Raw genomic sequence first — 13195 nt, forward strand, 5'->3', positions numbered from 1 at the left:
GATGTCTATATGTACATACTAAATTGTAATGTCAATCAGATGGCTAAAGGCTTCAGTATGTTGTCTGCTAGACTCGGAAAGGAGAATGATGTTTGTGGCAGGTAAAGTTGTCCTGGAGGTTGCAAAAGCATCTCAGTTTTCTTTTTGTCTTACTCTGCTATCCCAGTTCAAACTTTTCTTGAGTTTGGGTACTGTACCTGGCACTGTATGCCAAAGGAGAGCATCCCCATTACCAAATCTCTGTGTGATGAGGTCTTTTAGGTGGCTGCCACTGTACAAGGGAACTTGTATGAATGTGGCTGTAAGAGCTTTATGACATCTTTTCATACAGAACGCATTCTCTTGGGACACAGGAACTGCTGCATCACTGAAAGATTCAGCTGCTCAGCAATGCAGCAGTTTTAAAGGTTCAGTGAGTACGGAATCAGTCATGTGTAGTCATGGTGTCTCATGTGTTTTTTAGATCTAGGAATGGGACATTGAACCTTGACAGGTCTTTCCAAGGGTGAGCGTTGTGGGCCTGCAAGGTGATCAGTACCTAGGCAGAGCACGCTTTCTTCTGTGGCTCTTTGGGTGCTGATGGGATTTCCCTGGAGGTGGAAATGAGAGCAGACGTAGGTAAAGCAACCATGTTGCCTGACTGTGTATTAAGGTAGGATTGGAGAGAGGGGAGGCCTGAGCGAAAGAGAGGAAGGGAAGTCATAGCCCTCTTCCTGCTAGAATGACCAAGAAAGAGGTTGATTCACTGAGAAGGTCCTTGGGAGAGAAACAATATACATCAGGGACGGTTAGTGGAGAGAAGCTATGGGGTGAACACCAGAGAACTCTGATGTAAGTCTAAAGGGCATCAAGGAAAGTTAGAAAGCACACTAGCCTCGCAGAGTGGGAACCCACCACTTTTTGGGTGACTTTTTTCCAGGGTTGTATCATCTTTGATTTTTCCTTGGGAATTGTCACTATCACAACTGTAGCTGGTGAAAGATTTTTGGAAGATTTTTCAAGTTTGTTGGTGGAGTCTATTGATTTCTGTCATTGCAAGCAATACTTTTTTTAAATCAGTCCGAAACACTAGTCCCAGAGTCTATTATTAATTCCTGATGTCATTAAGAGATGTCTACTCTGTCTATGATGCACTGACGTTTATTTTATAAGGCACTGACATGATTAGAGCTTCGATCTGATTTTCTAGCCAACACGCTTGGCCTAGGATTCCCAGGAGCGATGTTTAAAGTTAGCTTCCTAAATTCATGTTTTAGTCTTCTAGTAAATGAAGCAAATTTTTAAGACTCCTAATGACCAACTCAGCAGTTACCAGCTTCTTAAGTCTTTCTCTGACCAGGCCATTTATTTCACTGCCCAGTAAGGTTATCGACCATTATAACTCTTGGCCTTTCTCCCAGGAAGAGTCCTTCAGCACTGTTCCACACAAAGCCAAGGAAATCTGGATATGCTGCAAAACAACCAACTTTTCTGTCCACAGTCCTTGCTCCTCTGTTTTACCGTGGTGTAACTCCCTTATGTTCAACATCTGCAGTCTTCTCCTTAGGCGTATAGAGAGTCACCTGGGAACACAGCAGGCATACACCAAAGGAGTGAGACTGGTAACAGTAAGGGATCTAAAATTTGCAGCAGAAACATTTTAATCATCCCCTCCAGAAAAAGTATGTGTTGCTCTATGCAGCCATTCTCAAAACTATCTTCAATGTCTTCAGTTCAGTCTGGTTTGAACTTTTAGCAGCCAAATTTGATACCTACGTACTAGCTGAGTGACCTGGTTCTCTCCTACTTGCACTGGATGGCTTCTTGAAATATATCTGGTGTTTCCACCAAGGGTAAGAAGTAAACGCAGAGTGACTAGGCTAGGTGAGTCTATAAAAATATACTTCTGTCTCTCCAGACTGAAATACTACAGCTCTTTCTGAACTCATGCCCTTTTTTCACACCAGGATGTTTACAAAGTGTCAGAAGATTTTACTCTTTAGATCTAGGGTGCCTAAAAAGAGGTGTACTTTACGCCAACTACAAAGGGCCTTAGAATCAGACACTACATATTTAATCTGGATGTGCAGAAGCAGACTGTTCCCCAGCTCATGCTTCAGTGCATTAACTAATCTTTAAAGAACAGCGATTAAGGAGAAGCTTTGCCCATGAACAGGTTAGCCCTGGCTGTCTAGCCCTGGCTGCACAAACTCATTCATATTCCTCAGAGGTGGAGGTACTGATCACTTTCCAGAGGGAAGTTACTGGACTAGATGGACCATAGGTGTGAGCCAGGGCCACAGTTTCCAGGTAAATTTCCACTGCAAAATTATATTGCTTTCTTGGTTTGTTATTGCTTCTATGTGCATTATAAATTGTTCTGTCTGTTGGTGTATCGATGCTTGTCTGTGGTAACTTGAATGAGCTGGGGTTTTACCTACTCTTACTTAGCTAGTGCTTATCTTTTCCCTGGCTCTGTCTAGGAGCCTCTTCAACCAAGGGAGGCAGAAGAAAATGTCTGTGTCTGGAGGGCTGGAGAGAGGAAGCTGCCAGTAAATGGAAAAGGCTGATCGCTCCTCCCAAGTTCTTTTATCCTAATTCAGGTTTATTTAGACATTCTAGTACTGATCAGTACAAAGGGAGCACTACTTGACATCAGCATTATAAATAATAATATTTAACACTGAACACTTTTGTATATGCCCTTCCCTTTGTCATTTGAGTTACTAAAATACAGCAAGGGAAAAATTCTTCTAGTATTGAACAGCGTGAATGGAGCTGACAATATTATTAGAATCATAGAATTATAGAAATAGTTAGGTTGGAAAAGACCTTTAAGATCAAGTCCAACCATTAACTCAGCACTGCTAAGTCCACCACTAAACCATGTCCTTAAACACCACATACTGTATTTATCTATCTCTCCATATACATATATATTTATATATATATGAGTTTCACTTTAACATTTCAGGCATTGGCACCACCTGAGAGCTCTTTGCAGCTGCAGCTTGTGCATTTTGCAGTAAAAATTCTCTCCCATTTTCCCTCAGCTTCCCCCACCCCCAGAGAACAGACACGCTTTCCAATGACAAATGTTGAGTGTAGCTCCTAAGGATTTAGCATGTCAGGCTGTGTCTACACAGCTTAGGTTTCTATTATTACGCAATGGCTTAGAAGGCAGTGCTTTGCCACATAATTACAGAGCCAATCTGTATTACGGCCAGGAGTTTGGATGCCTCTCCCCATATCAACTATTCACCTCCCACCCACTCAAGCCTTCTTTGTAACACTCTTACTTGTTTAATAGCTTCTTTTCATAGCCTTATTTCCTCTGGTTTCTGTTTTTCTTCCCTTTCCTATACTACTTATTTGTTTATTTCAGAAGTGAGGGGTCTGACTGAGTCGTGCCTGCACGGATTCCTATGCAGCACGAAGCACTTGCTGTATGTTGCATCGTCAGAAGAGGTAAGAAGAAATTCCTGAAGCTGCCTGCTAGTTCTCTCAGGGTTTTTTTCCCCCTTTCTCTCTTTTTTTTTTCTTTGTGTGTGTGTCTGTGTGTGTGCACATTGCTTGTCTTACAAGCTGTGCAGGCTCTGCCATCTAGAGCACTTTGTGAGATCACTCCAGTTTGCTGGTTTTCCTTTTTCCATCTCTGCATGAGTGTGTGTGTGTATCTCCCTGTCTCTCTTCCCCCCACAAAACAGCTCAACCCCCCTCCCCAACGAACACGCACATACACAGAAGCTGGGCTTGCTAGTATGAACTTGAAGACTTGCAGTACCAAAATGCATGTGCTACCTTGGGATGCACTAGGATCCGAATGCTTGAGAAGCCGGCAGGCTGCTTAGTCCTCCACGACTGTCTTTTTAAACCAAACAAGAAAAGAACAAGTTATTCACTCTTTTTTTGTTCTGTCTGTCTGTCTTTTTTTTTTTTTTTTTTTCCTTTCCCTTTTTTATGCTTTGGATATTACTGAAAAAGGAGTCTCAGGGATTCACACACTCGGACTTCACTGAATCAGGCTGCATCTGACAAACAATCTAGTCTGCATTTTGGTTTGCTAGACATCAACCAGGATTTTTCTGATTATATCTTCTTTTGAAAAAAGGATGCATGGCATAGAAAGAAGGTCTAAGTGCCTGTCTGAGACTTTTTTACCGAACCTGGGATAAATGTTACTTCTCAAAGGTAAGTGCCAAGGTTTTGGGGTTGTTTTTTTTATGTTTATATATAAACTATACAGCTATAATATAAACTAGATATAAATATGTACACAAACCACTCATACAGTTACCTAGTTTTTGGCCAAAAAATATCTGTTGTTGTGCATTTTAAAAGCATTAGAGAAATGTATAACTTTATCTTCATTTTCTTGTTAGCCTACATAAGATTGTTCATGTAGAGAAATTAATCTTGGTTTAGTTTCTGCTTCTCTCGGCATGAAAAGGCAGTTCAAAAAGAATATTTATTTTTTAAGCGTCAATAGGGTTTTTCTTCACAGCAGTTTTGAAACAGTGATGGAAAGAGGTTTGAAAGAAAGTATAATAATTTGGTTTGTAATACAGGAAAAACCGGGCAATAGAGTAAAGCTGTGTAAGTGATTCCAGCTTTTAGGATGTATTAGTAAATCCTGCAAAGCTGAGAAAGAACTTTGCTGGACAGATCAACTCTGTTGTATATAAAACCATGCACTGAAAGAGTGAGGACCTTGGCAAATGTCATGTGAAGAAACAGAAGGCATAGGAACAGCTAGAGAAGGGAAGGGAGTGAGGATTGTGGAGGAGCAGTGGGCACCCACTTCAGTGTCTACTGCCACAGAGGTTGGTGTTCTTGGTAAGGTGATGCCACTGATAATGGACATCCAGAATTGGCAAGGTGGGCATGTTGGGGGTGGGGTACACAAGCAGGTATATGCTATGTCATGTCTGTCTGACGTCATCAGACATATACGCTCTCAGCAAGACTAAGTGTACTGAGAATTTGGGTGGGGGGAAGCATCTAAATGGCAGCACAGGACAAGATGTAGCAAAATGGAAACTGAGTCTCTCCCTGACTTGCATGGACATATGCACACTTTTGCATCACAAAGCAAGTGCATGACTAAATGTAACAAGAAACTAAAGAGGAAATCTGTGATGAAGTCAACAAGTCCCAGTATGATGGATTAGTAAACTGGAAATGTAAAGTGGTCAGTTGTGGTAATATATTTAAGGAAGAGTTTTCAAACTGAGTAACTCCTTCCTATCCAAAGGAGACAAATAGCAGTTTTTAAAGGAAGAACCATTTTTTGCCGGGGCTGTTCTAGTCTTTTTGGGGCACTACCATGGAGATATTAAGAAGAGTAGTGTTTATTTTATCTACCCCATCTTTGGGATTAATAGGGCAGAATAACTCTCCTGATGAGAAGAGACAGGCAAACACTAAGCATCACTTCAGTCTATAAAGTCACAGTTAATTAAATTGACACCTCTTAACTTTATTGTACAATGTTCACCATGGATAAGTCCAGCAGATGCCATACGATTGTCACTGTTATTTTCCGTTGCTCGGGAAAGAGGAAACATTGCCATGCAGGGTACCGATTTTCTGTTGGACCTTGCTGTGTATGGAGGCTGTACTAAGGCAAATTTGAGCTTGTGGTGAGAAGGAAGAGAGACAGATAATTACTTTTAATCTTGCCGTGTTTCAGGCCGGTTACAGTTTCCTTGTTTACAGCTTGCCCTGGGTTGGTGGTTAGTTTGCATTGCCTACGGATCACCACTTGAGCACAACAGAGTGCTTTTTGTGTGCACTCTGCTTATAGCTGCCTTGTAGCAGCAGCGCAAAGCAGAGCTTCAGACCTTCCCTGAAAGTGCCACTAATTCTCAGGGAAAGAGGGGGTGAATAAAAAATAATAAACAATGCTAGGGGACAGGAAGAAAAAACTCATTATGCTCAACCAAGCCATTTTAACCTATGAACCCCAGCAAAGATCTGTATCACCTCTCTGATCAGAGGCGGTGTCTGTCCCACTCTCCCCAGCACAGCTTTGTTTTTTTAAGGTGACTCTGGGCCCAGTGTCCGCTGGTATCTGGCTGTGCAGTGCACTGGCAGGCAGGCAATCTGGCAGCCCCGGATGCACCGTGTAGGGTGAGAAATGTCACCCAGCCTCAGAGCTGTCATATGCTGCTGCCCTCTCTGCCCCACGCTGCTCTTCACAACATTAGTGCTTCTTGTTTAAATTTATATTTGGAACATAACTGATCATTTTCCCTAATGGGAAGTATAAATGGCACATGTAGCCTTGCCCCACGGCTTCTGCTCTGCCTGCTGCTCAGGGTGGACCGGAGCTGACAGCAACCTGGCAGTCGCTGTCAAAGTTCTCCTGCTCCCTCTCTTTGCAGAGAACTCTAGCCACTGACTGAACCTTGCAATATAATGACCTTAGACCCATCTTATACCCCTATTTTTGTTAATTTTTTGTCCTTGTGGGGAAAAAAAAAATCCACGAAAAAAACCCCAAAAACAAAATGGAAAGCTGATTCAAATTTATCAATGTTTAACTGGTAGTAGGCAGGAATACTTCAGGTGACTTCAAGTGAATCTAACTCCCTGGCAAAGAGTTGCAGACTGGTAACCCTCAAGAGTGCGTTTGTTATCCACCTGCACAGAGGGTGATGGCAGTGCCTGTCAACCCCCAAACCCCTTTTTGCAGTGCTAATGTATTTCAGCCTTGACCTGCAAAGATGATCTGTGGGAGACAAAGTATGAAAGTACTCAGTATTCTTTCTGACCTGAGTGCTCAGCCTTACTTACTTTGGATTTGTTGTAGTGTGCTGTCATGTGTTTAGTTTTGTGGAGAGAGTAAGTGCCCTCTGGGTGTGGACTGAAAAGCAGTAACACTGCTTACAAAAGGCAGAAGGAAGACATCCCTGGTTCCTTCAAGCCAGTCCTGATGACTGTGGAATCCATTGCCCAACACCAAATGTGCCATCACTGTATCTCTTGTGTTTCCTCTTTGCCTTAACCATGTAGGCTTCAATTATTATGACCAAGGATCTCACCAAGATTCTGAGATTTACTCTATCAGTGGCCAGAGGCCGCACATGCTCACAGGGTGCTGAAGAGCTTTCAGTCATCAACTGAAACTTGTGACAAAAGACAAGGTTTCATATGAGTGCACTGAAATAATAACAAAACCCACAAATCACCCAATGTGATGCATCACTTCAGTGAAGGGCCAGCTGTCACCCTTTGCCCAGCCCACCTCCACCCAGGACACACAGCAGGGTGGGAAACTTGTACGTGGTACTTCTGCTTCTAGGAACTATAATTACATTCTGTGTGGGCAACTGCCAAAACTTGGCATGAAATTAACAGATGTAAACACGTCATTAAAAGGCCCACAGTGATGCCGCATGGAAAACTGGAAAAAGAGCATGTCATTTAGAAGTATTTCTGCTTCCCTAGAAGCAGTTGTTGTTCCTATACTTCAGAATATTTGCATGACAGTGTTTCCAATCTTTCTTTCTTCTTCGCATTTGCTCTGTCCTGCCTGTGATCTGGGTCTCCGATGACATCCTCATCTTCATCGGAAAACATTTGTGACAAATCCAGGAGGCCAACTTGAACATACAAAATGAGCAGCAGCAGCAAAAGTCAGAAAACATCTTTTCAGTAAAAGAAATGCAGATTTGAAAACATGAGACAAAAGGAAGAGATGTGCTGTCAGGGTCTGCTCCTATGCAGAATCCCTACTGACCCACATAGAAGGCAGAGCTGAGTGTGATTTTTTCAGTGATAGATGTTCTTTCTCAGGAAAATAAATTTATCAGAATGAAACATGATTGGAAAATGGTCAGTTTTATGAATTTTCCTGACTGAAAAAACTGTAGGGAGAAAATTGCCAGAACACCCCATCTTACTTCTTTCTGGAAGATAAATTTTATTATTACTTTCCAGTTCATGCATTTTGTATGAAAACTGAAAATAATTCGTATGAAACTTGATCGCAAAAGGGGCCATGCTCAAATTCCACTTTGTTAAATGACAAGCAAATCTGTCAGTCGAACTGGAACAAAACATTTCTACCTCATTAGAAGGCTTGCATACTTTTTATCTCAGTTTGGCCCAAGGAAATTGTAAGCACTTTCATTTCAGTTCATGGGACCAGAAAACTTTTCTGTCAAGCCCAATGTGGAAGTCAATTTACTTGGACAAAAGGAATTATTCCAGGAGCATCTTGTCAACAAGTGCTGTGAGAGTCTATCAAGACCTCTGAGTGCCTGCTCTTTAAATCATTCTTCCAGCTATGGAAAACTTACGTGATGGGAGGGTATGCCAGCTAAGAGTAGACATGAGAGAATGGCTGCAGCCATAGTACAAGCAGTACAATGGAGCATTTAGGAGGCTGCTGCTAATCACTCCTCAGGAAGGAACTGGTCTTTAATCCTCCCACAGATCTGCTATCACCATAGTGTTATGGAAAGAGGTGAGATAAGGAGAGGGCCCTGGAATAGCAGTAAATCCAGGGTTCTGGACCCTGGTTGGTCGAAAGGTGAGAGGTAGAGCAGGTGCATTTCAGTGCATACCAATGTAGGTTCTGAGCAGAACAGAAAGCTGGATTAAGGATAAAATCAACAGAAAGTACATGAAGGCTGAAAGCACCTTGTCTATTTTAACAGAGCTAATGTAGCACTGAAAATCTCTGGAAAACACGTGTGTGGCACTGGTGCAGAAAATTATCAGTGTGACTCTTTGCCTGAAGCCAGAGAAGGTAGGTCAGGGCTGTGCCTAAGTCTTTATGTGGAGGACTGAGACAAATTGCTGCAACTGTCCAGTTAAGAATATAGTGTTTGACTTAACTTAGGAGAGGGACAGACTTTGGAAGACCTCAGTATGATCAAGCCACATGGATTAGGGGGATCAGACGTGTGATATTGGAGGAAATATATGTTCTGGTGAGAAAGTAAGGAATTTTTCCTCTCCTGCCTTTACAGTTGCAATTTGCTTTGGGGGGCTGAGGAGCAAGGGAGCTCAAAATGGCACCAGGTCCTTAGCCGTTCTCTTGTCATGTCTAAGCTCCTCAGAAAAGCTTCAGTATATGTGTCAGTCAGAATGAGTAATCCTTCTTTTGTTACAGCCTAAAGATAAAAATTAAGAACGGAAAAGGAAAAGAGGACGTCTTAAACATGCCGCATCCTCTGTTGCAGTGGCAGGATGGGTGGTTGTGATACCAGTGAAAGGGCAGCACCTGTGTGTGTGCTAGAAAGGAAAAACTGACTGTACCAGAATTTATATGAGATCCCTCTGTTAACAGCCTTAAAAAAAATGTTTCTGCCCTTTCAGTATGGAATGAAAACAATGAGCAGTCAAATGGCAAAAGGAAAAGTCGAGAGGAAAAAAAATGCCTGTCATGGCTCGCTCAGCAGTCCCTGTCTGATTTCAAAGCAGCCAACAACAAATGTCTACCTCCTCAGAGATAAAAATCAAAACCTTCCCAATCATTTCATCAGTAGTCATTTGATCTCCTTCCTTTTGTGAATATTCCTGTGACTAGGTAAATACATGTGATACTCGGAAAGCTCTGCATCGTTTGTATGTAAACCGGGAGTACTAAACTAAAAAAGGAAAAGGCCAAACTGTATTGATAGAACATAAATTATCTGGACTGAGACCATTTTGTTGGTTTCCTGAACTGATGGCTAGTTGACATTTTCTATGAGTTATCTCCAGTGTAAGTGAATGTTATCACTGCTGCTGGCAGATACTAACTGTATATTGGTTTTTAAATAAGGGTACAACATTGATTCCTTGCTTTCCAAAATATTGACTGCACTTCCTCCCTGTAGTGAGGTCAGATAACTTATCTCCCCTGGAAATGTTCAGTAGAAAAATGTGTTAGGTCCCAGAAACTCTCGTGGAGGAGAGGATCAAGGAGTTTTTTGCAGGCTGCCTACAATCAAAATATTTTGTAGTTATCCCTGAGAAATCTCGATTTGCTCAACAAATACCAATGTGAGGTATGTAAGTATTTTCTAATCCTGTTTCACATGACCAAGTGCGCACCAAGCCATGAATCCATCAACTGACACCCGCTTTGTAAGGACAGTGTGACCTTTCCTTTTCAGCAATTACATCTTCTGTTCTTAGCTTTCCAGATGTGTGTTTGACAGTGATACCTTCTTGAGGTGATGGGGAAGGTTATTGAGAGGCTCCACAACTGTATGGTGTGGCCAGGAGTCTCACAGAGGGTTGAGCTTTCCCCTGTCCATGGTCTTCCAGCACCCTACTCTGACTGGACTTGATGGTCCTCCAGCTGGTGGGAGAAGTTTCAGGTGCTTCAATAAATGACATTTTCTTTCAGATGCAGGGGTGGGTGATGGCAATTTCACGTGAATGGGAGAGAAATGGCCTTACTGGCTGAGGGTCAGATTAGAGAAGGTGTAGAGCGGCCCAGTGGATATTTATGAGAGCAAATGCATTGATGGCAAAAAGGGTCACATTTACAGAAAGACTGGAGAAATTTTCATAGAATGAGGGGCAAGAGAGAAGGAAGAATCAGCAGTGGTACAGCTAAGAAGATATCTCTGTCTTGTTATGTATTTGTATGCCACTTCTTGCTACTGAGCTGGAGTGCCAGGCTAAGCTCAAGAAGGTCTCATGATATGGGTCTTTAGTCACAGTGTATGCAGCTGATCCCTTGTTGAGAGACTGTGAGGTGCTTTATCTGTCACATCTACCCCTTTTTATCCTTTTGGTGAATATGTAAAAATTTATTCAAGCCCTTTGTGCATTTGTTTCTGTTTTCTCCATCTTTCTTTCACCTCCCTGAATAGGTGAGTGGAACGAGGATGCTATTTACTTATTTTTCCTTAGCACTGGACACAAAGAGGTTTTTATCATCAGTGAGCAGATGAGTCACTTGTTAATAATTATAAGCCCTCCCCTCAATTCTTAGTAGAACCTAGCAACAAGCTTTCAAATTAATGTGAGACACCCTCTAAAACATGACAGGCCCATCTCCATAAGAGACTTTTTTCCAGAGAGTGCAATTGATGAGCACTGATTTGATTTATTTGATTTGGCACGGATTTGAATTGATTGACCTGTCTCTTCTGTGCTGGATGTCAAATGGCTGCATTTCATGCCCACCTTAGTGTTTTGTTTTCCTCTTTGACAAATTTTTCACTGCCTAATTCTGTGAACAGCATAACAAAGGTCTGCGATGACCCTGTGGGTTTGTGGCTCAGGAAATTTCCCTGTATTTGAGATTGTGCCAAGAAAAGGAAGAAATCCATCCTCCTGCAAGGAGGCTGAGATAGGACATGGTGAATTTCTGTGCACTGGTGACTTCTACCCTACATCAGCGTCCTGCCACAGAATGGAAAATTCAAAGTTATGCTACACCCTATCTCAACTATAGGATTTAGATTTGAAAATAAATAATGCACTCAGACTAAGGAACAGCTGCTGGAGTTCTTTCCAGCATGACTCATTGATCTCGTCCTCTCATTTGACACATCCAGCTACTCCCATGTTGCTGTAGTTAGCTTTAAATCACAGATGGATCATGTAGTGACCTAACAAAAGGTGAGACTTACTTGAGGTAGACTTTGCACACAGGCCATCAGATATACAGCCCTTTACACCACCACCTCACCAGACACTGTAGAAAGACCAGAGAATGAGTTCTTTGTTAGGCTGTGCTATCTCTTTTTATGATTTACAGAGCTTTTTTACTTATTTTATGTTAGTCTAATCATTTTTGTTTTAAGGAATCGTTTTCAACTTTTATTTTTTGATAGCTTGTGTTGTTTTCTCATGGAACTGTGATGAGCTTAATGCATATATTAAAAGTGCAGTTTTCTATAAAAGTCCTTCTATTATGGAAATCAAACATCTTTTAGGAAAACCTAAACAAAAAGCATCCCAAGCTTAATGTGTGATGTAGTTGCACTCACATACTCTCACAATCATTCTCTCTTTTTTCTTTATATTGACAAGTACATAAAGAACAAAAATTAACTCTGCAACCAGCTGTTCTTCCTAAATAAGTCTTCTCTTGCTGGCTTAGGTAAAACGCAAATTGCAGCTTGAGATCCCATTTGTGCAGTAAATCTTAGACCCCAGCAAATCAGGTCTGTTTTCAGAAGCCCATTTCTTGATTGACAGTATTTGAAGATGGGAAGCCATGCTATGTTTGTGACCCAGGTTGATTACAGAATGTTTACAGTCTTTAGTCATAGGTGGCTAAAGTAGCTACTTTAAATAAAAACATTTAAGAATAGAAGAATGCAGTTTTGGACCTTTGTATCCCTTCCTTACATTCCTGACTGAATTTTCAGAACCTTTCTGACATTTAAACAAGACATTACCTGAGATATGTTTGGAAAGTATTGATATGGGATCTCAGATTGTCATTCTCAGAATAATTTCCACTTTGTTTCAAAACAATCTCCTGAAGCTGTAAGTTTATGTTAAAACACATCTTGCTGTCCTTTCATTGTTGGGTTCTTTTTAATTTTTATTTATTTATTTATTTATTTATTTCTGTAGCCTTCCAGGAATAAGAAAAAAACATTTACCTTGCCAACATATGGTTCTTTTTTTATTATCTTGTAATAGAGTAACAGGTATTGCTGAATGCTTATAGGGCATGAGGTATTAAAATCATATTGATCTCAAATAAAAAAAAGGACATATGAGCTTACCAGTAGGCATTTGGAGGAAATTGATACTTAGGAGAGAGATGTTTCTTTATAATTCTGTTAATAGATGCTAAGCTTTGGGTGATTAAGAGATATTGGTCACTTGCATTCCCATTAATTTTTCTGAGATTTTTTTGACTGGTGTGATATTCAAATGACATGTTTTAGTGATTCAGAGAAGCAGCAGCACTTGCATCACACGAGGTTAGGATGACCAACAATCTGAACACAACATGAACAGTGACTAAGCAGATCATGAATGTTAATAGCTGACGATGCTCACGTGGATAGAATATGAGGCATTTGTTTGCCAAATACATATTAATCAATTGGGATTAAATAAAAAATAAAATAAGGATTAAATCATAACAAATATTTTTTTAAAATCAATACTTCTAACCACCATTAAAAATTAATAAAAATAAAGTGTAGACTGTATAGCAGTAAATGCATTTTAATACTGATAACCAGTAAATCCTGGCATCTCACAAGGGAAAGGAATGGCAGTACCAGCCCCTGTGACG

The 13195-nt window shown here is 41.0% G+C and overlaps 1 protein-coding gene across 8 annotated transcripts in view; it reads left to right on the top strand.

The window, feature by feature from the left end:
- Positions 1 to 2118: 2118 nt before the first annotated feature.
- LRFN2 (leucine rich repeat and fibronectin type III domain containing 2) overlaps positions 2119 to 13195 on the top strand; it is a 160900-nt gene continuing 149823 nt past the window's right edge. For 3 of the 8 annotated variants that reach the window (XR_008825002.1, XM_056357653.1, XM_056357654.1), the window contains exons 1-3: positions 2119 to 2289; positions 3365 to 3447; positions 3964 to 4170. The gene's annotated coding sequence lies outside the window, so the exon portion shown is untranslated. Of the gene's footprint in view, positions 2290 to 3207; positions 3448 to 3963; positions 4171 to 13195 lie in introns of those variants that run through there. The other 5 variants (XM_056357648.1, XM_056357650.1, XM_056357651.1 and 2 more) reach the window with 5 other exon arrangements.

Source organism: Falco biarmicus, chromosome 12, assembly GCF_023638135.1.
Source record: "Falco biarmicus isolate bFalBia1 chromosome 12, bFalBia1.pri, whole genome shotgun sequence".
NCBI lineage: Eukaryota > Metazoa > Chordata > Aves > Falconiformes > Falconidae > Falco > Falco biarmicus.